We start from the raw sequence: 27,199 nt of genomic DNA on the forward strand, positions 1-27,199 counted from the left end.
TAGACACCTTCCTGCAAGAACTGCAAAAACCTATCGTCGTCATCTCCCCTAATGGGGATATATATTATATCCCTAATGGGGAACCGCTTATGAATTTCATACTCTCATGAAACTTCCTCCTTTAGAGGAAGTCGGTTAAACCCATATAGGGTTAGCGCGGTTTCCATTTCTATATATATATTGTACAGATGAAAGACGAATGACTTCTTTAAATTACTAATTTGCATAGCTATTTTTAATCATTCATAATAAATTAATATTTAGGATTATTCATTTGTAATTTTATTGTATCTTTTTCTCTCTATATATATACACGGTGACCCCCCCCAAAAAAAAAGGGCCTTGTGTACACTATGTGATATCTCCATTATTTATTCACCGATTGCCTGTATTTTACGGAACATGGCAGAATAAACGACCGTGAGTACACCAAGACTGCAGTGAGAGCTGGGATAAAGAATACACTGTGTTAAATTTTACTACAAGGCAGGCTCGTTTAAAAAAATCCAGGACAGTTTCATGTGTCAGTTCGAATGTGAAAAGGCTCCATCCAAAAGCAGAATTCAGTACTGGGTGGACCACTTTAAGAAGTAGGGGACCGTGAAGAACCTCAACGCTGCCAGAGAGAACCATCCAAGCCACTTGGGACGTCTCAAGAAGCGAACAGCTGAGCTGGTCGAAAGAGTGAGAGTCTCTCCAGCAGAGCCCGAAACACTCTGTACATAAGCGAAGTCAGTCCCTCGGTATATCCCATGAGACTTGCAGGAAAATGCTGGTGAACGATATCAGGGCTTACCCATACAGAATACAGACACTGCAGACCCTTACAGCCTCAGACAAGAAGCAGAGGAGGGCTATGGCAGTCAAGATGCCCGAGAAGATCGAGGAGACACCAAGTTTCCTTAACCTCCTTTGGACCTCAGAGGAAGCCCACTTCCATCTTGATGGAAAGACAAACTCCAAGACAAATGTCTTCTGGGGGTCCCCCAGACCCAATGAAGTAGCCATCAAGCCCCTGCACTCTCCTAAGTGCACGGTGTGGGCTGCAATCTCGGCCAGAGGCATCATCGGACCAATCTCCATCGAAGAATCTGGCGCAGCAGTGACAGTCACGAAGGAGCATCTTTTTTGTGTCACCCTGTATATATATCTATAATATAAAGTTGAACGTCTGTGTGTGTGTGCATGTGTGTCTGTGTCTGGTCACGATTAGGCTTCTATATGGTTGACTATTTTAAAAAACTGATTACATATAATGATAGAAGATGTATCGAGACACAGGAATGGGTATGTTTGATCTGGCAGAACGTTGGTTCATAAAAATTATGGGGTCTGAGTTCGCACCTGGCTCCCAAAGTATGGAAATAAAAAAAAAATGAAAAAAAAAAAAAAACGTTTACAAGGGTTTTTGATATAGATGTACATAAGAATACTTTGATAAGTATGATTTAACTTAAATAGGGATGGTATAGTAAAATTGTGGGGTCTGCGTTCGCGCCTGGCCTCCATAAAACGGAAATAGTTACAAACTTTAATAAAGACTTTTCATATCTATCTGCACAAGTATACTTTGATAATCATGTTTCAATTTGAAGAAATATGGTATAATAAAATTATAGGGTGTTCGTTCGCGCCTGACTGCAAAGGATGGAAATATGTCACAAAGTTTAACAAGGTTTTTTAATATAGATCCACAAAATTTTGTGATAAGTGTTTCAGTGTGAACAGGTATGGCATAATAAATTATGGGGGTATCTATTTTATTTCTACTTTCATCATATTTTGCTTTGGTTTTGATACCCTTAAATTTGAAGCTATCTCTTTACAACCCTTTCTTTTCAGAACCTATCATACTTTCATAAATCAGAGTCCATTTTCCGTAGGCTGTTTTGCTAGTATATATATATATATATATATATATATATATATATAGATAGATAGATAGATAGATAGAGAGAGAAATAAAAAGGAACAAACAGAGTTATGTGTTCCATGTTTCGTCTTTATTTTGAGACTTCCTCTCTCTCATATATATATATATATATATATATATATATATATATATATAGACTGGTATGTAATATACTGAGTTCGTGTAATCCAGTAAATTTTCATATACCAATAACTTTTAAGCCAAAAAGAAATGACTTAAAAAGTAAGCTACAAAATTATCATATTTCATAATTGAGCATTAATATACTGTGTAAGCAAAATCAAGACATTCAAAAAAGGTGTTGATGGCAACAAAAAGTGTATTTCATTTTACGTTACAATTGTTTCTATGCCCGGTCGACAATTTCAAACATTATATCATTTGAAAATTTTCAAAAACCAGCATTTCTTCAGACTTTATGAATAAAAACACTCTTGACATTGTTTGAAGTGAAAGAAAAATTCCCTTAATGCAAAAAGCATGCGAGAAACATTTACTCTTGAGGTAATCTCCACGGAAAGCCCATTTAAATATTAATATATCACCTAATTTTCGTATCCTTATTTAAGAACAAAGTCGTAAGACGTTTCCACAAAAACCCTTAGCCATTTAAAAAAAATTTATATATCCCATTCGTTGAGTTCCTAAATTAGATTTCACTATTTCTTTATTTCACATAATTAATTTTTTTAAAAAGAATTTTTTAATTTTTATTTCTATACCTTGCATTAACGTTACAGTTAATTTTATTTCCGTATAAGTGGCAAGTAAGGTTTACAAATTATCGTTATTTTAGTACTTAGATTTAAGACCATTTTAGGTTTAATGTTTAACTGAATATGAGAATAAAGAAAAAGACTGCATTATATATATAAATCCTTATACAACATTTCGAGTGAAGGATTCTAATCTATTTATCATTATTTAATGTTTTAAAATTCATTATCATTGTAATTAAATGTTTTCATATGGTTACTAAAAAACAATTACGAAGGGAGATAATCCAATTATGTTGTTAATTGCTAATAGTTAATTATGTTGGAAAAGAGGTCAATTTTATTTCCCATAACAGCTAAAGGGAGATAATTCAGGCCCTTTGATGTTTTCGGTCTAGTGATTACTAGAAAGTGTCTATGATTTAATAATTAATTTAATCAAACAGATCCAGAACGTGCTACGATAGCTTGTTTAACAAATTAAAGATATAAATCATGTTTTTACTCTTAAAAACTGCTTTTTTACCCATGGGTTTAAACCATATCTGTTATTAATCCAATAACAACTTAGGTTGCTCATGTCTTCAAAGCCAGAATTATAATTCGTGTGTTGTATTTTTGGGTATCTAGACAAAATGGTATATATCCTCTATTATTCTGACAGCAAAACCACCCAATAGCTACAAATGTGTTTCACTCCGATGAGAAGATGTCTACCCCTGCATTTATGGGTAAATCATTTAGAACAAAGAGTAAAGTATGTAAATAAATAAACCAGCATGGATTCTACAAACTTAAGATGTCAGATGACAAAATCAATGAAATTAATTTCCAGTCCCCAAATTGCTAATTTAATTTTTTAATAATAATTGCTAGCTATTGTTAAGTTGTTTTATTGATTTGAAGAGGGTATCATTATTTCACCATCAATACTGCTACAACTGAATACAAAAAATGCTCACGGTTATGGAAAAAATTCCATTCTTAGATGAGCTTTATACTTTATTTATATTTCTTACCCAGATTAGAATAGAAACTATATTCGCATGTTAGATTTGGATCCTTCATTTAGATTATAACATTCCTAGCTGTTTAACTCTACATTAAAATTTAATTCTAGCATCCGATGATCCTTATTGTTGTAAAAAGTGATACCTCAGTTACATTTAAGGCGTGATAGCAGAAACCTATTCCTGTGAAGACATCCCTGTATGACATCTAGTCTTTTATTCAACATTTCCTCTTTAGAATTCACTATGTAAAAGGCTTCCAATAAACATAGATTGCACCTTTTTGATTTCCCGGGGTTGCACTTCCTCCCCCTGTCCACTACTGACCATTTTAATTCAAAATCTTCATTATTTCTATTAAGTTCCCTTACCCAATCACCTAATGCAGTTGTATTCCTCTTTTTGTTTTTATTTTTGATGCTGATTCTTGTACCCTCCCCCCCTGCTATCGTTAACGGCATCTCTTTTAGTTTCTATCTCAGGTTCCTTTTTAGAGGATACTACGTGGTTTCTATATCTGTTCTTAAACACGGTTCCTGTGGCCCCCAGATATATCTTCTTAGTATTGTCGGTCTTTATCTCGCATTTATACACTGTTTCCGAGGTTAGACATTTCCCACCCAACGGACAATTCCCAGGTATTCTGCAATTATATTTTCTGTCTAAGATAATTTCATTTGATGCTAATTCATTATTATTCCTTATTTTGCTGATTTTTCTATTGTTGGAGCTGATTATAGTGTTAGTTAAGTTTCTGGACGTTGAGAAAGATAATTTTACAGAGTTTCTATTTATTATTTTGCTTAATTTATTCTCTGGGGGGAAGTTTTGGTCTATTATTCTATAGAATTCCCTAGGTATATTATTTTTGATATGCTCGCTGAATGGTGGATTGAACCAAAATTGTCTCTTGCGTCTATTTCTCTTATTAATGGTACCGCCCTTATCCTTACCTGTTCTGCTGTTATTACCCCCACTGTTCCTATTCTTTTGATCACTTTCAACGTTTCCCTTATTGATCTTGGTTTTTTCTAGCTCTCATTGCCATGCTATATGAGATTGTGCAGTTAGGTTTGTTGTTCTTACTATTATTGGTCCTATTATATTCAATTTTTCCATTGTATCCCGATCTCATAATGGTATCATTGTAGTATTCCTTGTTTTTATAAAAAAAACAACTCATTCTTAGAAAGTTCTGAAACTCTTTTAGAAATGTTGGGGATCAACGCCTTCTTCATGCATTTCGGATGGTTCGATCGGTAATCTATATAGAATGTTTTCTGGTTGGGTTTGTCATATGGTTCATATGTGTTATCGTTTAAGATGAGGGTACCATCTAGAAAGTTAACTATCTTGTAATTGCTGTCAATTGTTATCTCTAATCCAAATTCCTTAAAAAAACTTCCCATGTTTTTTCTTGATTTTTCCGTAATACGATCGCTAGAATTAACTACGAAAAGTGCGTCATCCCTATAAAATCCCCCATTTAAACCTGGAATTTTCTTGTCTATCTCCTTTAGTAAAGACCAACCAAGTCAGTAACCTACGAGGAGTCTGGGGCATCCATTGTCATGTCAAAACGGCCCTCTCTATCTTTTCTAGTCCACAATTCACAGTTATATCTTATATTCTTTTCTCTTTCACTGTCCGGTTCAAGAATTTGTAACTTGTTTGAATATACTCCCATCTATATTTACACATGTTGGTGAGTGGTTACCCGACTTGTTGTTTAATTCTTTATTTATGAGATCTTGCATACAAAGCCAACTAAGTCGCAGCAGATAAATCTAATAGCACCAGCATTTCAACGCTAAATGTAGATTTATTTTTTTGCTGCACAAAATAATATCATATTTAGTACCTTTGTAATTCCAATATTTGAGGATTTTAAACGTTTTTACTTTAAGAAAAAAAAATCTAAGTTTATTTTGCTTCAATTTTATTATTTGTATACTTTTAAAGTGGAAATTTTTTTTTTGTTTTGCAATTTCAGTAAAATTCCTTAAGTTGATTGCAAAAGGTACTGACGATGAAATAAGAAACCACTCATGCGAGTGCTACCTGATGATCCTGCATACCGGTTTGCTGACAGGCTTATGGGGCCATCAGGAGAGAATACAATTTGTTTCAGGACCTTCTCTGCAACAGATTGTCTGTGCACTGCTCCCCCCCGCAAAGTTGAATGACCCCCAATTATAAGATCTACTGGTGTGCTGATGTAATATCATTTCATTTGTCATTCACTGTTGAGGTCCCTAAAAGCTAAAAGGCTTTCTACTTTAATAGTTTCTTTCCTTGACTTTAGAATTCCCTTCCTGCTGCCTGTTTCCCTGACTGTACTGATATGCAGAAGTTTAAATGTAACATAAACCAACATCCTGTTGATCTTTCCTAGGCAAATAGTAGCCCCTTATGTCCAAGTGGCGACTGGCCTTGTTAGGGGTGAACATTAGTAAAAAAAAATTTCACTCCCATCATTTCTTTTCAGCCATATCTTGCCTTTTCCATCGTTTCTTGGATTTCTTTTATGACTTTAGTCACTTTCTATGACTCAGACCTATTGTCAATAACCACCCTTTTATTTTGTGGCCAGCGAATCCTCTACAACCTACACTCACAGGAAGGTGAATAACTTGCCATACAGCATCTTTGCAGATGTCCTCATCATTCATCCTTTTGTAATTGTGCAGTATCAGCACTGTCTTAGAAGACATTGCCAATTCTATGATGTCCACGATTTTTCCTGCACACGATGAACATATTAGGGTTTCTTTATTGCAGAAATTGGGAACTGCAATCGACATCCTGATAAGTCTGTTGTGACTTCCTATGTGTCACTCCATTCCTCCAGGTACTGAAGATGATAAAATTCGATACAGCAACATTTCATTAGTAAAAGTCGTATTTTGAATTGTCACAGCACTTTTAGTAAGTGCCTAAAAAACCACAAACCAAAGTTTTGTGAATGAAATTGGATATAATGAAAGTGTCAGATGGCATGCACTGAATGAATGAAGGCCGCTTTAGAAGTGGTGTTACAATAGGAATTTTTTTTTTATATACTGAAAGATATAGAGTATCCTTTGTTTTTATGCTAGTACCATACTGAAGCTTAAATTATGATATTGTGACAACACTAGAGTCAATGATGTGAAAATTTAGAGAAAATGTCTGAAAGTAGGCTCAAGTCAGCTTGGATAGTGTAGAGTTTTGGTAGAGGTTTGTTCTCTCAGAGTGCTTTTGTCTTTGCTTATAACAGTATACAATATCATTGTTCACTTCGCTGAACTTGCATAAACCCTATTTCGATTATGATAATAATTTCTCTTTCTGTGAAGCAAGCTTTCCTTGAGATAATGTTTTTATAATCGGCCTTTCATGCCACCTTGTTCTTGGCGTTCTGTAAATAGATCAGGACAATGCAAGTTTTGTTCTTTGTCTCTGCTTAATTCGTACATTGTTTGCAGAAGGAAAGCTTCAGCATTGTACCTTGGAATGGTTATCGGCTACTATAACAGCTACAAGAGTTAAAGTTCTTTTGAAGATATTGCATTCCTTTTCACTCATATCCTTGGGAAAGGTATCATCCTATCCCCACCCAAATCTGAAGGTAAAATAGTAACCAAACTTTTTAAGACAACCAGTCAACTGTAAATTTAAGCCCCTGGACAACAAGTAAATGATTAGGCAGAGAAAACATAATGGTAATCAATTTAATAGCACGGTTATGTTGACATAATGGATGAAAGTTCTTCGGCGAGTATATGCAGGTTCAGTGTAACAACTAAGACCAAGTAAATATATAATAGTTCTACAATTTTAATTCCTGGAAATTGTTAACAAAGTTATTTTTTTGTAGATTTTCGAATAATTTAAGCGATACCCTGTTATATCCCTCCCCCCTTTGAGATACAGAATAACTGAGTTAAGTAAAGCAAATGCAGATTATGAAATGATAAGATAACAATAGAAACAGCATTAGTTTTCTCATCATTTGAGAGAGAGGGTGAGACCGGCAGTCACAGAGAGAGAGAGAGGGAGAGACCGGCAGTCACAGAGAGAGAGAGAGAGAGGGAGAGACCGGCAGTCACAGAGAGAGAGAGAGAGAGGGAGAGACCGGCAGTCACAGAGAGAGAGAGAGAGAGGGAGAGACCGGCAGTCACAGAGAGAGAGAGAGGGAGAGACCGGCAGTCACAAAGAGAGAGAGAGAGGGAGAGACCGCCAGTCACAAAGAGAGAGGGAGAGACAGCCAGTCACAAAGAGAGAGGGAGAGACAGCCAGTCACAAAGAGAGAGGGAGAGACAGCCAGTCACAAAGAGAGAGGGAGAGACAGCCAGTCACAAAGAGAGAGGGAGAGACAGCCAGTCACAAAGAGAGAGGGAGAGACAGCCAGTCACAAAGAGAGAGGGAGAGACAGCCAGTCACAAAGAGAGAGGGAGAGAGAAAAAGAGAGAGGGAGAGAGGAACAAGAAAATTTCTGACACATGCTGCACTAAGACTAGCGAGTGTTGATTCTGGAGATGAAGTTTATTGTAAAACAAGGCTGCATCAAGAAAAGATTATGTAACTACCAAACATTGGCATATAGTAACGCATTCTTTTTCCTCTAAGTTATTTACACATCAGAAAAGAAAAAAAAAAAAAGGGGAATACGTAGACACAAATGGGAAAGGACAAAATGAGGGTAAAGGAAAAAGGAGGAATAATGAAATTCAAGAAGGGAAATTTTTTCACACACACCTTATAGAGAAAAGGAGTCTTAGTAATAATAATTATATATATATATATATATATATATATATATATATGGAGGAAATTGTTAGTGTAACTTAATATGCATATGAACCGAGTGATACAATTTACGCATATATATAATATATATATATATATATATATATATATATATATATATATGATGATGAAGAAATGACAGTTTGCAATGTAAATACTTCCCCACCCTGTAAAAGATTCACAACTAAAGTTCATGTAGCTGCACCCACAGTCAATAATTTCCCCCTACTTAAGTACCTGAAACTAGATGAAACTTCCATGAGCAAAGTTTATTTCCTAGTACTGTCCATCTGCGGGACACAACACTACTGGATTGCTTTCCAGCTGATTACAACATGATCGTTTTCAATTCCAATCTAAGCAAATTCTTGTTTGAGTCATCATCTTAATCAAATTGTACCCAATCGTTACCATCATTATCAATCAGTACAGTGTTATCGCATTCGTTCATCTCATACTCATTTAACTCTTATCTTTGAGTGGCCCTTTGGGCCTTGATAAGCGGTTATGCCTTAGTAAAATAAAATAAAAATGTAAAAAAATAAGTATATATTTATTGAAATGTTATACATTTGATCAATTGATTAAATGCACTTTGATTGCGCCCTGCAGCTTCTCAGTTGCATCCGACTCAGGAAATATATGGTATATCCAATAATTCAATAAATGTATTATAATGAAACACACACACGTGTGTGCGAGATCTTTGAAAAAAATAAATAAATAAGAAAATAAACAGAATATGCTTTGATAATTGACAGTGTTTATATAGATTGAGAATTCACTTGTTCATGACTTGTGACTGATGGTAGAATGGTTAGAAGCATCAATTATCAACGAGACGGTTAAGTTTCAATTCCAACTCAAAGCTATTGAAGAACTGTGATACAGCAAAACAGTCTGCCTGTAGATATTTATATATAACTCAATGTCTGTATATGCGAGTGTTTCCTATAGGAAGAAAAGTTAGAGAATCTACATAAGATCTAAAAGTGCATTATGTAACTTTTTTCTTTTTTTTTATATATAGGAGTCACCATTTATCAAGGCCCAGAGGCCATTTGAGGATAAGGGTTAATGAGTGTACAGTAGTCAATGGGATTATAGCGTAGTAATCATAAGTAGTGGAAATTTTGTAAATCGGATTACTTAGGGGACGGTTCATCAAGAACTTGTTTACATTGGACTTGAAGACATGAGTAAAGACAGCTGGAAAGCAGGAAAATGGGACAGAGTTCCACAGGCGTGCAGTTCTAAGAAAGAAGTTTTGTGCATGGAATCCACATTTATATTTAGGTACAGATAAAGAGTAGGAGAAATTATTCATAGTGGTTTGGGCTAGACGTTTTTCGTGAAAGTTTGACAAGGGGGGTCATAGATTGGAGCTCAGACGAGCACTTGTCATGAAAATAACGATAAAGCAGAGACAGGCTTGAAAAATCTCTTCTGTGGGAAAGAAGTTGCAAAGAAGAGAAGAGGGCATCCCCCACTAAGCTACGAAGTCTATTTTGAACTGTCAAGGCAGGATAAGCTGCTTTTAGCAGTTCCTGCCCAGATATGGCAACAGCACTCCATCATTGGACGTACTTGGCTTTTACATAGATAGAGAATTGCATCAGGAGTAAGATACCTACCGGAGCGGTAGAAGGATCCTACCATTTTTCCAGCGACTTTAGCAACAGATTTGATGTATGTGTTCCATTTCAGATCAGGAGTAAAGGTCAAGCCCAGAAGCTTGTCAAAACATGGAACCTCCCCAAGACGAGAGCCATTCATTTCAATTGATGCCAGATGGGGATCAGAGCAGTGATGATGTAAAGATAAGAGCTTGGTTTTAGATGCATTAAAAGTAACGAGCCACCGCTTTCCTCATTGTAACCACATACTCAAGATCAGAGGAGAGAGAGAACTTTGTCATTTACAGCCTTTGATGTGTTACCATAGATTGTAATGTTGTCGGCATAAATGTTAAAGAATGATCTTAGGATGTTATTTGGAAGATCATTGATGTAGATCAGGAGGAGAGTTGCACCCAGGATGGACCCTCGAGGGACTTTAGCATTAATACTGTGAACTTCTGATTTCTGTCCATCAACCATTACTCTTATGAACCTATCCGACAGAAATGATTTAATAATTGAGAAACCATACCGTAGCTGGATATCTTATGAAGTAGACCTTTATGCCATACCCTATCAAAGGCCTTTGATATGTCAAGAGCAATTGTTCTAGAAAGGAAGTAGAGAGTTACGGGAGCTGCAGATAACGCATCCACAAAGCATTGTCTACTCTATGAAAGTGTTTCAGAATCTAAGTTCACCTCTAAGGGAATAACCCCCTTAAAATTTCCAATTTCGCCTATTTTGATGTAATTTAAATCATATATATATCTCCGGAGGAAATCAACGTGTTACCCTGAATCTCTATGTTACCCACAAATAAGTCATGGGGACAAAAGACCCTTAAAACTTCAAATACTAATATTCAATTTTTCTTATTAAATGTTAATTTAAATGTCGACTTAAGTGTTTACATTGTATAGTTAGGAAAGTATTAAACCAAAAACATTGATTATGCGATTTCTATTCTACCTCTTCCCGATAATTTTTATATAAAAATATATGAAATCAAGGAATATATTTTTCCTAATAAAATAAAATGCAAATAAAGAATTTTGGTATATTTTAGTACATAACATACTTACGTCTGTCCGTGTCTCTTTTCATTATATATATATATATATATATATATATATATATATATATATATATATATATATATATATATATATATATATAAAATATTATTTTACATGCATAAAAGTATATATATTTCGAAGTTGTTAATATCACTAAAAAATACCAACAAATCTTTATATATATAATAAAGAACACTTTTCTATGTACTTTCTATGTTCTTGAAAAAGAAGACATCCTAAGAAGTGTTCTTTTAGATATAAGTGTATTAACATGAACAATTTACAAGTGCTGAGCGCAGGATCGAACCTAGAACTGTCTGATTTTGAGGCGACATGCACGATTATGCAAGATAGGTTCTTTTGACAGGCCAAAGATCTCAAGAGTAACATTTTGTTGAAGGATAGATCCTTTTTAGAAGTCATCCAGCTAACGTAGTTTGCGTGTTTTGAATTGCCCTCAATAATATTAATTTGTTTTGGGATACCACGGTTTTTCTGACGGTTCACACCTCTATTCAATTGAACTGAAACGAGTGCTGCTGCTACTACTAAGAATAAACTTTTCTCTGGTGCTGATGAAGAGAACAAAGTAAATAATCCGGCACCTGAAAGAAGCAGATATATCGAGAGCTGGTATACTGTGCGTTCTTTATTATTGCTACCTGCTTTCAGAGACATAGTGTAATTTTTTTTTTTTTTTTTTTTTTTTTTTTTAATCGTGGTTGTTTTACAGATTATCTAACACATGAAATTATCTTGGTTTGATTTTCAAAGTTAGACCTTAATAGCATATAAGCTGACAAATCAGACTTCGATTCTGACTAGTAAGTTTTCATTTGTTATTGCTATACCATTTTATTAGTAATACAATAACGTATTGTTAGAGATTGCTTTAGTCTATCCATGACAACTTAATACGAAACATTTTTAAATAATCACCTAAAGATAAAAAACGATCAGCAAAAGAAATAACTCATCTTTAGATAAGTACAGATTACTTTTTAGCACGTCGCAATGACCAAATGTTCATTAGGTACCTGGATAATAGAAATATAAGGGCGTGTTATTCACGCGTAGTGAAGGTATACATAGTAACACCGCATGCATTACAACAAAATGAATAATAATTCTCTATGCCCCCCCCCAAGTCTTTGATACTGCAAGTGGCGAAGACTGAACAGAGAAAAAAGTACACGAACATCACTGGTACAAATTTACAGTCAATGTCCAGTGTATGAGACTATCACGGCTGTCACGCACATGAACCTACATTTGAATGTATCTTGAAGTCGATTTGGTTCTTGTTTATATTACAACGAAATGAATAATAACCCTCTAGTCTTCATTGGTACAATATAATAGAAGTCATGTACCTTAAGTTTAAAAGGTAACAAAAATTAAATATTAAAACAAAAAACAAACATTAAATATTAAACGAAAATTAAATATTAAAACGATTTTACTAAATATACTTTATAAAAAAAGAAAGAAAGAATAATGCGCCAGCACTATAGCAATTCAAGGTGAAAGTATACAAGTGCTGAGCTAATGTACCATCTTCTGTGTAAATTTGTACCACCCTTTCCCTATATGGCAACTGAAGCATGCAAGTTTTTTTTTTTTTTTTTTTAAATAAATTGAATTTAAAGAAATCCAGAGCAATGCATACAGGTAAGGAGAGAACTTGAATACCTAGTAGACACTATCCTCGAATGTCTAATATGTCTCTGTACAGGAGTTTGTCCGAACAACATGGCATGAGGATACTTTTCACTAGAAGTGAACCCTGACCAAATATTCAAAAACACAGAGTATTCACTGTTCAAATAAGATCTCACTATGGCAAACTTACATTCGCTTTTATGAGGAATGGTGCACCTTCTCCAAGTGATGTTATCTCAAGTAATAACGCGAAGCTGGATACTCCACCAGACTAGATAAATTCTTGTCCTGGAATCCAGTAAGCCCAATAGAACAAAATGAAAGATATACTACAAAATATGAAAATGGTTAATTGGGAGGAGGAAATTTATGTTCTCATTTTCTTTACTAACTCAGTGTTTGAGAGATAAAGAACTTTAACGGAATATTCGAATATCTATGTATCTCATATAAAGTTCAAGTGTAAGCCCCAGGTAGTGGGCCCCCTGATTTCTGAGAACTTCGACTGAAGTAAAATAAAACAGAAAAGGTAATATTATATTAAATACATAGAAATTAAGTATTTAATTCTAGTACTATCCAAATTGCATTTAATATTTCATAACCGATCTGGGTTTTTTTTTTCTTTTTATAAATGTATGTGCAAAAATAGCAAAGCTTTCAATACAACATTGCCAAATAACACTTACATTTATGAATATACATAAATGATACTGAGCCATTTATAGATTCTGTTCTACTGACTCATGATTTCAATGAATGGACCTTCAAACTTTTCAGTCAAGTTGAGTCTAGCCATGTGTCAAACAATGCTGTATATTTCCTCCCTATAACAGCGACAACAGATAGAAGTACACATGGGAGTCAGCTGAAAAGGTGTGTAACGGCTGACTGGGTTCACACACATTAGAGAGAGTCGATAACAGCCGAGGGAAAAGAAAGCTTGAAGATCAGGTCACACACACACACACACTGCAGGTGGCCAGAACAGGAAATTAAATTAAATTAACATAAACGCTTTGCTTTGGAAGATTACTTGGTTCTTATTCAGAATTCGACCTAATTAACAAGTAAATAGAAATACCGAAAAATCTTTATGATGTATGTACTTGTCACATGACGATATCATATTCCAAATAATTATGTAATTTGATAAAGTTTATTTTTAACAAAAAAAAAAAAAAAAAAAAAATTCAATTAAATTTTATGAGTAAGCAAAAAAGGGACTGCCTCGCGTCGCTATATTGAAAAATAAAAAGGAGGGGGGGGGAGATAAATTCATGATAATTCAAACTTTCCAGATCAGCATTGTAATGCTAACGATTTCACATTAATCGCTTTAAATCGTTTAAAAATGATTTTCTTTAAAAGAATAAAACTACTTGATCAATTTATGTGATTTTTTAAATATATTTTCGTTCAGTGACAGGTATGTACATTATGAATATTGTTCTGTAGTTTTTTTTTAAATTTTTTTTTTTTTTAATTATGGTTGGTTGTTTTTGTTTTATGGCATATCAACCTTTTTCAGCTCATTTAATGCCGAATCTAGTTATTTTGAGGAACGATTTTTAATGGAGTATATATATTTTTTTAAGTCGGATTCTATTTAACAGATAGTTGGGTCCTTAACAGGTACTACCGCTCCGGGTCAGAGTGGACCTGGGAGCAATGGCAATTAAAGGGTGGCTCCACACTCCCCAAAGCCCGCAATGTGGGGCCTCACCATCGGATATAGTTTTAGGTCATATCCAGGACTTTTTTTATTAATTAGGTCAAGTTCGAAATAAGAACAGATTATTTTATATAATCACTAGAACAAAGTGTCTTAGGACAGATGAAATTAATCTATCTCCTTTCTTTGACTATGATATAATGGACTGATCCAACACCCCTCAAATGAATGGACTGTTACGTCTATAAAAAGACAAGCAAACTCTCCTCACGTGGGAGACAGAATTTAGTACTAAGCTGTCAATGGACGCTTAGAAATGTGTGTACCTTTTTACCTAAATAAACCCTTTCTGTACAATCCCAGTAATGACTTGTTATTCATATAATCTACGATATAACAGACTAGAACATTTTTAGTCCATTATTATGTCCATATGAAAATATAAATGAAGATATAAAAATACAACAATCTCCTAGACAAATTTTTGTATCATATCTTTATTTTCACCATATTCCAATTTTGATCAAAATCCAGTAAATGATCTTGATTCTAGAAAACATCTTAAATTTAAGTTTTAAGCTTAAGTGGTCTTAAGAAACTGAAATCAAAGGAATCTTGGTTGACTGCAAGTTAAATTTAATGCAAATCTGAAATATTTAAATTTTAATGATGGGACATTGTGTCCATATTTGTCCTCTAAAAACCGTTTAAAATATTCCAAAGAAACTGAAATTTGGGGAATATTTATTAATTCATGCCTAATAAATTATTGTTAAAGTGCTACAAAAATTGAAGATATCTGAATCGTCACAAAGGGCTTAAATATTTTTTTTTTTTCCATAAAACTAAATCAAACTAAATGCATACCACATTATGACCCCTCATGTTCATCCGTGTTCAAAAATTTATAGTGATCGGTTAATTAGTTTATTCTGTACATATAAACATATACAGAGATGTAACAAATGAGAAGCAGCAGTGGATGTATAGAGATAAATGTTGAAAAAGGAGCAGATGTAGGCATGGAGAGAGAGAGAGATGTACATGCAGAGAGAGAGATGTACATGCAGAGAGACAGATGTACATGCAGAGAGACAGATGTACAGAGAGAGAGAGTTGACAGTGTTTATATAAATATTAAGAATTAATTTGTTAAATTTAATACTTTGGAAGGGAGGGAGACAGGAAAAAAGACAGGGAAAGAGAAAGAGAGATAGAAAAGTAGAGAGAAAGGAGTAGAGAGAGAGAGAAAGATGCAAGTGATTTAAAAACCCACCCCAAAAATGGTGTAATAAAAAAAATCTTTTTTTTTCATAATTGCGATTGTAACAAAACACCAGGATGTTATCAGAACTTAATATTCGCCTTAATAACCTCATTCACACATATTGCCATCTTAGCATGGCGTTCTTCCAAGTGGTTGGTGACCTGATCTATGCACATTTGTATTCATTAATTCTTACTGGATTTAACCTTGTGCTATAGCTTTAGTACAAACAGGTCAATGGATTTCTTTGCTCAAGATAAGCTTAATAAAATTAAATCAATGCATTGATCAATTTGGCTATTGACTCAAGACAATCAGAGAAAATTTTGCAATCATAAATCGAAAAGCATTGATACTACAAATATTTAGTGTGTCCATGTTCATTCATTAATACTCAAATCTCAAATGAGATAATACAAAAATAACTAGTTGCTTCACCAGATAGAATCAGATCATCACTGAAGAAGGAATATAATATTCTTTGTTCTTGTGACTGCTATGAAAAACATTTTTATGACCTTAAAACTCAGTTACAATTAAAAAAAAAAAAAAAGGTACCGGAAAATTCCTTACAGGAAATTAAAAATTAGATAAATGTAAATGAGAACAACCTGAAAGCCTCGTTTTTATTGGCTACGACACTGAGATGTAGGGGAGAGCACCACTCATTTCTCTGAATTGCTCTACTTAGAATCGAGAGTAAGGGTTTAGAAAACATGATAAATAAAAGCCTAAATAGTTAGGTTAGTTTTAAAACAACAAAGTACAAATTTTAAAAGCTGCCATACAGATGCCAGCATGTAAAACAGTTCGAAAAGATATACGTCAAGAGGATCAGATATTACATCGGTCAGAAGATCATGACTATGACCATCAAGATAAGGATAGTAGTACAAAACATCCAAATAATACAAGTTTTCTCATATATCTCATCCTCAATTATTTTTTATTAATCTTCTGAAGATTGAATTGTTTAATCCACTTCAGTACAGACTCATTTACCTTTCATCAGCTCTTGGTATTCAGAATCACCTGTTATTCCTTATTAATAAATGTAGACTGTCTACCTATTGAGCAGGTGTGTGTTTATGCATTATCTGGCAAAGAATTGAACTTGGGAATACGTTTCCTTTTTTTTCTATCAAAATACATTTCTTACACACACACACTAGAAGATGCACTCTGCGTTGCCCGGTATTAAATGTAAAAAAACAAAACAGAAAGAAACATGTGCATGCGAGTACTGTGTTTCTTTTCTAAACAGTTCACTTATAAAAAAAAAAATACTCAAGCTGAGATAGAAAACCAAACCTTACAATGAGTAAGGTACAATAACCATTAGACCAGCTTGCCAAGATTTTTAGAAGTGTTTTTAAACCTTTTGAAACAGTTGACAAACAAATAAAAATCTGCGCCCCCCCCCCAAAGTACCAATTATTCAATTTTGACCTCTTAGTAACCCATTTTTCCGGATTAAAACCAATTAAAAACTGTTCCACATATCTGAATACCCTATATACAAAATCTCAAGCCTGTGAATCAAAAATTCGTTGAGTATATAGATTGAGAAGTGTCCTCACGCATACACATTCTCGCTTATCTATATATCTATAAAAGTGAACCTGTCTGTCTGTGTGGCTGTGTACATTTCCCTACGCAATAACTGTCAATTTTTAGTCTATAGACTCTAAATTTGAAATACCGGGTACTGAGATTTGGGAAAATCGATGTGACGGGTGTCAGCCAGAAATTTGGCTGTTAAGGGGTCAAATTTCAACGATTTGACCTTTAAGAACTCTACCAAACTCCTCCGACAATTTTGGGTCTAGACACTTGAAATTTTAGATTTAGGTTCCTTGAACATGGATCGAACTTAAAGTGATTTGAGCCCGAAACAATAAATTTTAAGGGGTCATAATAGGGGTCAAAGTTTAAAAAAAATTAACCATTTTTTTTTGTTTTTTTTTTTTTGTTTTTTTCACAGCATACACCTCCAAACACCCAAGCAACGCCGGGCACCCCTGTTAGTGTATAAATAAAATCAGAGTTATTACTGGAATTTAATCTTATTGCTAATATAGTTCTGATTTCTATGGTAAATATTTGCAACTATACAAACGACAAAATATTTACAGATACTGATTTAGTTCGTTTTTTCTTTTTTCTACAGCATATTAACTCTTTTCAGGTTATTTAATGCTGAATCCAATAATTTTGGAAAAAGCTTTTATGCTTTAAGTTATTTATATCTTCAAATATTTATTTGTAGTGTTTAGTTTGATTGTTTTGTAAAGGAAAATTATTTTTGCTTTTGAAAAACTCCATGTTCTCCAAAGAGAAAAAAAAATTTTAAAAACAAATCATGCTAATGTTTAGTGCAGTTTTAGGTCAGGAATCCGACATCTTTAGATAGTGTGATTTGATTTGGTAGCAGCCAAGCAGATAGCAATGGCTTGTGTACAGTAATATATTAAATACTAGCTAACCTTTTTGGTCATACACCCAGTGTCAAACATAAATGCATTCTTTATATTAATAAAAGATGTGTGTTATTTTGTGTGTCACGCTTACATCTTTTTTTTTTTCTGTCGTTTAATTGTAATGACCTTCCATTTCTTGTAATAAATTTTACCAAGAATTTATTCAGAGGTTTTAGTTTTGGTCTAGATGATAGCTAATGGCCCTCAAGTCATCTATTTTTTATAAATAAATTTACCAAGAATTCTTCATAAGTTTTAGTTTCGATTATAGATGAAAGAACTCAAGTATATATATATATATATATATATATATATATATTCGGTTCAAGCTGATGCACCCAAGCCATATGGATGTATTTTTTTATTTCTGAAATCACAACTTTATAATACACTAGCCGTACCCGGCCACACCTTGCTGTGGCTCAGTTTTGTTTAAATGGAAGCCCCACCCCCTCAAAAAAAAAAAAAAAAAAAAATAAAAAAATTTAAGTTTTTTTATGAGAAGGAATTAGTGTAGCAAACTGTATTTTTCCCCATATATATATATCTATAATATAAAGTTGAATGTCTGTGTGTGTCTGGTCACGAATAGGCTCCTATATGGTTGACCATTTTAAAAAAAACTGATTACATATAATGATAGAAGATGTATCGAGACACAGGAATGGGTATGTTTGATCGGGCAGAACGATGGTTCATTAAAATTGTGGGGTCTGTGTTCGCGCCTGATCCACAAAGTATGGAAATAAAAAATTTAAAAAAAAAAAAAGTTTACAAGTGTTTTTGATATAGATGTAAATAAGAATACTTTGATAAAATTAACAAATAGGGATGGTATAATAAAATGATGGGGGTCTGCGCTCGCGCCTGGCCTCCATAAAATGGAAATAGGGACAAACTTTAATAAAGACTTTTCATATCTATCTGCGTAAGTATACTTTGATAATTATGTTTCTGTTTGTAGAAATATGGTATAATAAAATTATGGGGTGTTCGTTCGCACCTGACCTCCATAGAATGGAAATATGTCACAAAGTTTAAAAAGATTTTTTAATATAGATCCACAGAATATTGTGATAAGTGTTTCAGTGTGAACAGGTATGATATAATAAATTATGGGGTTTATCTATTTTATTTTTACTTTCATCATATTTTGCTTTAGTTTTGATATCCCCAAATTCGAAGCTATCTCTTTACAACCCTTCCTTTTCATAACCTATCATACTTTCATAAATCAGAGTCCATTTTCTGTAGGCTGTTTTTGAACCCAGTCAACGACGGGTACTTTTGCTAGTATATATGTATATAAAATGAACTCATTTTGACCTTAATAGCATTAAAAATCAAGACATTTCATGCAAATGTAATATACACAAACTGTAGCACAATATCTGAGGTGTGTTATATGCCTATTACCTATCCACTTCCTCTATAATTGTAGATTCCTATATTCTATCTGCTGAGAGTTCACGGCCAAAATCAGTTAAGATCAATGGAAGTGGTAAAATCTTTTCTCTCTAATAAATTCCTCCTTTGCCCGCCACCACTTAACACCATTGTGGGATCGTTTACAAGACACAGTTACGAAGGAACACTGGTTTGGGTTTTCTTTAGTTCGTAGTTGCTTAAAAAAACTGGAATGGAATTTTAATTCTACTGGGTGAAACGCACCATGGAGTTAACTAAATCGAAAGGTTATTCATGCCTCCCCCCCCCTGCTTCATTTCGTTTTGTAGTTGATTAAAAAAAACTGGAATGGACTGGGTGAAACGCACCATGGAGTTAACCAAATCAAAGGATTATTTATGCCATTTTTTTTTTGTTTTGCTTTTTGCTGTGTTTTTTGGTTTTCCGAACACGTTCATTTTTTCCCTTGATTTATGCTTTCTGTTTTTCTGATTTCTTTTTTAAAGAAATTTTACGTTTGTTCACTGTTTTTTTTGTTTTTTTTTTAGTTTTGCCGATTTTTTTTTAAAGAAGTTTAACATCGGTTTTATTTTTATATTTAAACAGGGTTATTCTTTACTTTACCCTCCCCCTTACAAACACACATTAAAAAAAAAAAAAAAAGGGGGGGGGCAACGCTGGGTATCCCCGCTACTATACTTATATTCCAACATGATTTATATATATATATATTTGGGATTCAAAGGAAATATACATTCAAGAAGTATCCTCATTTGCATAAAGAAAATTTATTTTAATAATCATCTGTTAGTAATCATTTGTTGTAACAGAATTTTTAACTGGTCCATTCAGAAATTTTATTTAAAGTTAATTTAATATATTTTTAATTTCATTAAATCTATTTTCAATTATTATTGATAGTCAACACCAGTTGCATTTAAACTGGAAGTAAGTTTATTTAAGCTTAAGTTATTTCCCTTTTAAGCTATTAGAGTTATTTCCTGTTTGATTTTCATAGTCAGATGGATGCATTTTGTTTTTCCCTAAATTCAACATGTGATCAACTTTCAGAAAAATCCTAACAAGTTAAAATATTCAGTGTATCTCAAATATGTGACGAAATGTTTCAACCTGGCAATGCCGGATATATATACAGCTAATAATAACGAAAATTGAAAAAATTGAATTTTAACTAAAAGCAATGTTATCTGCTTATTTATCATGGCCATGTAACATATTACTACATTAAATAACCATTCACAATCCAACTATAGTAAATCATTTTGAAATCCTCAGACTTCATGCAGTTACCTCCTCTGCTATCAAAAGAAGCATTCAGTTTATTATTTAAGTAAAACTTGAAATTTTTTATTGGAAGCAATTTTCATTAATAATTCAATTTCTACTTCATTTTTTGGATGTGTTACTAATTTCAACATGACAATTAAGTAGATAATATTGCTTTTAGTTGAAATTCAATTTTTTGAATTTCAACATTATTTTTATAGACAATTCAATAAATTATTTTTTTTTTTAATTCTGAAAATGTTGTCCAAGGAAAAAAAGAAAAAAAAAAAAACGTTTGGGAATCACTGACTAATCATATTAGAAATTGCCCCTAACCTTTCCTGAAATAAAAAATTCTTGGTGTGGGAATATGAGCGAGCACGGGTTCAGGACATGATGGGAAATTAGGTGTTGGAATTTCTGAGAAGAGGATTAATAATTTCTATTATTCGGGTTACTATTCTCATATTCCTCGTTATATTTACATTTCTATGCTCAAAGTAATCTACAAACTTATGATAGGAAACGTACCAAGAATCAGAGCTCATTTTTAAAATGAGCTTATCTTTACCTGGAATCAAGGTGTAGTATCTGTCTGTCCTTTGTCAGAGTTTTTTTTCTCTAGAACTTCCCAACTATAGAGCACAATACCATGGTACTACTTTAACATGATCGTCTTCAAACTCAATGTCAACAAATACTAGTCATAAACCATTCCTCAACAGTAATCAAATTTTGTTCAGTCCATTCATCACAAACTCTTATCCTGTAACGGCTTTCGGCCTTGATAAATGGTAATTCATAAGTACAAAAATTTGAATTTCTTAAAAATATTAAGTGTTTCTGCTTTCCAAAGATTTACAACTTAACATCCCAGAATAATAGTAATCCCAATTATTTCTATTTTTGTTTAAGAATAACCTGGATGAAATAGTGATTATCATCAAAATAAAAGAAAGCAAATGGTCATCCCTATGAGAGGCGAGGCGATCTTTTAACCATTTTATTTTTATAATATAGCAGTTAAAAACAAAGAAAATTCCCCCGTGTCATAAATTCAATGTTCTGGTGAGTTTTGCATACTGAATAAGAACCTCAATCAGCTAATTGATGAATTTGATAATTATTGAGAAATGCCTATAAATGAAGAGACAGGAAACCTTCAATAAATAGAGGAAAATGCATTTTCCAATGAGTGATTTTTATTTCAGTGTAGGATTTTTTTTTTAGGAGATAACATTTGTACTTAATCATGGCCATGATTAGAATTCTTTAAAAATAAAAGTTTCTAAGAGCAATGACAATGCCAGGAACTCCAAATGTACAGGGCAGCCCACTTAAAAGTAACCCAGAAAATATAGTAGACAGAAACATTTTTTTATCGTTATAATTACATGTAGCATTGTTTAAATTACCTGTAGTGTTATAAAAGATACTGGAAGTGCCCCCCTCTCGACATCTATGCATTTCTGGGCACATTTAACGTTTGCAGGTACTGCCTGTAGATCTTCTCTGGTGATCCTCCTAATAGTGTTGATAATCTAGACCAACTAAAGGAAAACATTGTAAGGATTATTGCCATAAACTTTTTGTTTTAAAGTCCTCCAAAGATAAAAATCACATGACAAGTCCAGTAAACATGGTGGCCATAACCCCTTGCTTTCTGCAAACATGTCATGAACTCATGTCAGTGATCTGTGAGACATGTAGCGCCATCTTGTTTGGAAAAAGAATTGTATTTTGTCTTGTGGTGTCAGTTGGTCGTTAAGAGAAAGATTAGAGAGATTGGACTACTTTTAAGTGAGCCACCTTGTATCTGTTTAGTAAAAACTTGTCTCCAGTGTGAGAGATTACAAAATGTTAGATTACTTGGCCTAAGTTCTGGGAACATCTATAATATAAATCTCGCCTGTCTATTTAAATGTATGTATGCCTGGCTGCCTAAAACTTCTGACAGAGGCAACGGATTTTCACAAGATTTGGTATAATTTTGAAGCTCGACCCTTCACACAAAAAATATCGAAAATTTGGCTAAAAACATTAATTCCTTTACCCTCAACTGAGCACTTTTCTACAGGAAGGAGTCGCTTTTTTCAACGATATTTTCGAAAGTCATCCCCTCTTTTTGATTGTCTAGCTTTAATTTAAAGCTATGTCATTTCCGGTTTGGCGATGGGCACAACGGCAAAGACGTTGAGTTTTTTGGGGGTTTTTTTTCACATTCTTTGCCTCTTTCATGGTACGGGTTCGAGCCTGCCTGCTTACTAACAATTTTTTATTTATTGCTCAACACACACCTCCAAACACCCGGGCACCCAGACTAGCATATCAGAAAGAACAGTTGAAAACATGTCATACACTATCCACTATAACTATGTAATTCCTACAGACACGTACACAGAAAACAGTTATCGAACTAACAGTGATATGAGACGAGGAGAAAGAAACAACCTTAGAAGTTAGTCTCTCCAATGAGGTTGGATTAAACAGAGCTGACAGGGAAAAGATAACGTAAATACCAAGATCTTGTGTATCACACGAAAAGAAACTGCAATTTTAGGAAAATCTCCATCATTCCAGTAGTTATAGGAACAACCAGAGTTATGAAAAATAATTTTAAAAACTACCTAGCAGATATAACCGATGAACTAAGTGCAAGAGAGATTCAAACAATTGCATTTAAAGAAATGGTTAGGATCTTAAAAAGATCTGTTGGAATGCATGAAATAGTGGGTGAATGTTTAGTATCCGGTAGAGTGCCTCATCCCCAGCTAGAGAGAATAATAAAAAAAAAGACATCCATGCTGTTAGCAAATACAAAAACATGAACGACCAAAAATAAGTTTCTGGTCCCATTTGTTTTTGTTTTTAAATATCATCATATTTAAAATTGAGCTGATGATGGGAGTTTGCTAGCCGAACCATGAAAAACGTTAAGATGTACGATCAAACTATAATCCGATTGCAGCTTTTAAGTGTTTGGTAACCGGTGCTTTTCAAAGAAAGGAAAAGAGGATGGATCGATCGATTGATCGATACTTTATTCCAACACGTAAGTGAACCGACGGAAATTGGGGTAAAATAGTAAAATACTATAATGAAAGATTATTTTCCGTCGAATTAACTAGAAATGGTGTCCAACTTCCGATAATTATTTATCATTACTTTTTTATGCGATGCAGAGAAAAGAAAATCCATAATGGCAGGTCAAGAAGTAGGGAAAACTATTGAAACCTGGAGCAGGAAAAAGGAAAAGAGGGAGGGGGAGGGAGAAATCGATGAAAAAGAAAGAAAAAATCATTCATTCTTTTCTAATGAATGAAAAATTCTTTTTGGTGGAAAATCTGCTCATACGATGATTGTGAATAAAAACTTGGATTTATATCATCGTTGTTTAAAGAAAGGAAAGAATCAATTCAATAAATAACATTGAATCTTAACTTTCAATCAATTGTAGAAAAGTCCAAAATTATAGATGTCTTCAAATGGCAAAGTGTGCGCATATCTTTTATTTATTTTTTTTATTTTTTTTTATTACTCCTTTTCACTCCAAACAAAGCGTATTGCCACTTGGAATGTAAGAGGTGACTATTTGAAATCGTGTCTAACAGGGGACTGTGGCAAGTTGAGCAGCAAAATATTTGGTCACATATTTAAACTTCTACAGGTTAGTATAGTCAGGGAAACAAAGAATTCTAAAGTCCAAAGGAAAAAAAGACTGTCAAAGTAAAAGGCTTTCTGGCATCTGGGGACCAGAACAGTGGAAGTGTGGAATTTTGCTACCTGTCGAAGGTATGTAGATTGAAAGGGCACAAGTGCTAGAGTTCATCGGGTACATTCCATTAAAGTATTTGTAGAACAGGCGCAGGGTCCGCAGGGATGCAACATTTCATTGATGGGATTGGAGTTGGTGTTTGTGGGATTTATTTGATTTGAGACATTTTTTTTTTAACTCTGTAATTCAATGATATTTTTAACTTCTCAAATTTCAAACTTGTTTTGTTGTTTGTATTACTATTATCATCGTCATCATTAAGAAGAGATTTCACACAGGCTATTATCAGAGATTACTCTGATAATAACCGGTGGTATTCTCTGGAATCTGGGTGACAAGTTTCCCAGATTTCCAGCAAGTTCTGCATACCGTATATTTCAGTGCATAAGACGACCGTCAGATAAGACGAGGTACAAAATTGGAGCAAATTTTAATAAATTTATCATATCGGTTGTATAAGACTGCTAAATCACGAAACCATGTTTGTTTAGCCTAGGCTAGAGATTGCAACACCCGGTATTTTATGAAATATTGTTTTTTGTTTTTTTTTAAGATGATTTTTTTTAAGAGTTGTCTTATACGCTGAAATATACGGTGTTTTTTTTTTGTTTTTTTTTTTCTTTGATCTGTCAAATCAGCAAAAATCTAGCTTGGCAGTTTCTTTCTTTCTTGTTAATTATTATGTCCGGTCTCCTTGCTTGGATCAGTTTATCTCTATTTCCATGTCCTGAAGGATTTCGTGATTTTCATTTTTCAGTACTGACTTCAGTTTAAACAGCAGTTGTTTGTAGAGTCCCCAGTGAACTGCTTTCTTCACACAGTCGTGTCTACTATTATCATGATATATATATATATATATATATATATATATATATATATTACACACACACACGAGAAAGAAAGTAGTATAACATATACTTATAGCAAATATGCAGAAACATTTGTGTTTCACTGTCAGAAGTTCAGACGAATTTTATAGTTAACATGAATTTGAGGGAAAACAATTATGAAATTTGCTTGACATATTACTGTTAAGCTCTACACATGTATTGAGCATTGTTGAACTATGAGAGAAACAGGAAAGTTAGAATTGGAAAGGGCAGGTGGGGGGGGGAACAGAGGTGAGAAGGAAGAAGAGACACAAAACCACGCCTTCCCCACTCCCCCTCGGGATTGTCCCAGTAATTAAAGGGTAATGGATTCAAATGAAAAGCTTGAAAAGCTTCCAAATCAGAATGTATCCTTTAGGAATTAAATTAATAAAGGGATTTTCTTTTTAAATAGGCGAGCAGTCAACATTTAAAGGAAATTACTTCTCTGGTTTCATTTAGACAAGAAAGGTGGAGGGGTACACTGTATTCAAATGAGGCAAATTAAGGCTCCAAGTGTGTCTTAGTGAGAAGGGGGGGGGCTTCCCCGCCCCACATAGAACGTTATTTAAAATATTGTTCGCGGTTATCAAGTCGAAAGATACTGAATTTACCAAATTAAACATTCGCTAAAGGCATCATAAACAAGCAGTAAATATAATCAACTTTTATTAGATGCACTTATTCGGTGTTGCTGGGAAGTTTTTGTTTTTTTTTTTACTTTCATTTTTGTTTCATCTTTTTAAACTGTTTTTTTTTTTCCTTCAATTTATATATTTATTTTTTATTAATTGGGGGTTCACTACTTATCAAAGCCCGAGGGTCACTCAAGGAAAAGAGTTAATGAATGTAAGGTGGTAGTAAATTACACTTATGGTGTAAATTGGATAGAATTTGATTATTTATGAGGTCGGCTTAACAGGAACTTGTTTACATTAGATTTGAAGGCTACCATGTTGTATTCAACCGGGAAGCATGCAAGCAGAACAGTGTTCCAAAGGCTGGCAGTTCTGGGAAAGAAGCGTTGTTCATGGAATCTGCGTTTACATTTAGGCACAAGTGGAGCGTGGGGGAAATCTTATATAGTGGTTTTAGCTAGTCAAGTATTTTTTGTGAAAGTTTGGCAAGTGGGGACCATATATTGTTCAATCGAGAATCGCGCGTGTGTGTTTTCCTAATAAGATATTACGGTTTTGGTATATTATTAATTGAAGAAAATCATTATAAAATTATATCTTGTAATGTTTTCATCTTCGTTGATAAAATTATTCAAGGTAAATATATCCCCAAACTTTAAATGCTAATACACAAGGATTTGTTAAGAATTTTAAAGTTAGAAATAATTTAAATGCTTCACAAGTTGCTTTCAGATTTCTAAGGTCAAGAAGTAATTCTTTTAACTATTAGCAAAAGATTAAAATGACAGACTTGTTTATAAAAAAATGCATTATGGTGAATTTAATTTCATATCCTTTAAAAATATGATTTCAATACAATGCAAATAAAAAAAAAATGTGCAAAGCAAGGCGAAAAACACGATAACGGGTCGTTAGACAGTTAGATTGATAAACAGTTACATCAAATGTGATTTATAAGTACATGCAAAATGAACGGCTGATCTCAAAAAGA

The 27,199-nt window shown here is 33.6% G+C and overlaps 1 protein-coding gene across 2 annotated transcripts in view; it reads right to left on the reverse strand.

The window, feature by feature from the left end:
- The window catches only part of LOC145262964 (CUE domain-containing protein 1-like), a 399,693-nt gene that overhangs the window by 349,760 nt on the left and 22,734 nt on the right, over positions 1-27,199 (reverse strand). The gene's annotated exons all lie outside the window — the stretch shown is intronic.

Source organism: Euprymna scolopes, chromosome 1 (genome assembly GCF_053919585.1).
Source record: "Euprymna scolopes isolate OS-2025 chromosome 1, ASM5391958v1, whole genome shotgun sequence".
NCBI lineage: Eukaryota > Metazoa > Mollusca > Cephalopoda > Sepiida > Sepiolidae > Euprymna > Euprymna scolopes.